This window comes from Octopus bimaculoides, chromosome 13, assembly GCF_001194135.2.
Source record: "Octopus bimaculoides isolate UCB-OBI-ISO-001 chromosome 13, ASM119413v2, whole genome shotgun sequence".
Lineage (NCBI taxonomy): Eukaryota > Metazoa > Mollusca > Cephalopoda > Octopoda > Octopodidae > Octopus > Octopus bimaculoides.
In genome coordinates, this window is record NC_068993.1 from 15,897,136 (window position 1) to 15,897,735 (window position 600).

Here is a 600-nt window from a genome sequence, read left to right on the forward strand (position 1 = left end):
CACCTCCTAGATTTCGATTATCTCCCCTATACCGGAAGAAATCCCTAATTACCTCCCCCTATCTAGAACTCTTCTTTCTCAGACTGGAGCGAACACGACACAATGAAGTAGAGAAATTTGAAAAGACAACACGAAACCGGTTATTTCTCAAAATACAATGTTTATATACCAAAAAGATTTTATAACATTTTTCTAACATTTTTCTAACATTTTTCTGACATAATTTAAATATATACTTTAACCAAGTAACACAAGCCTTCTGTAGTTTTTTCACTTTTATTATCTTTTATATATATATATATATATATATATATATATTTCGCATTCATTAATTGTTTAGCTTTACATACATCCCATCAGACTCTAATCTTTTGAACGGTCTTAGTAGAGTAGAGTATCAGTGGTCATATCGTTCTATATTTTCGAGAGACTAACCTGCTTTCGTGAATATGCCGGCCAGCTATTTGACACAAACTACGTGGTCTTTGAAGAAACAGACTTGCCGGAGAGCGAAACGGATCGTCAGTAAATCGTATATATACACATACATGTGTGTTTGTATATGTATATATATATATATATATATATATATATATATAT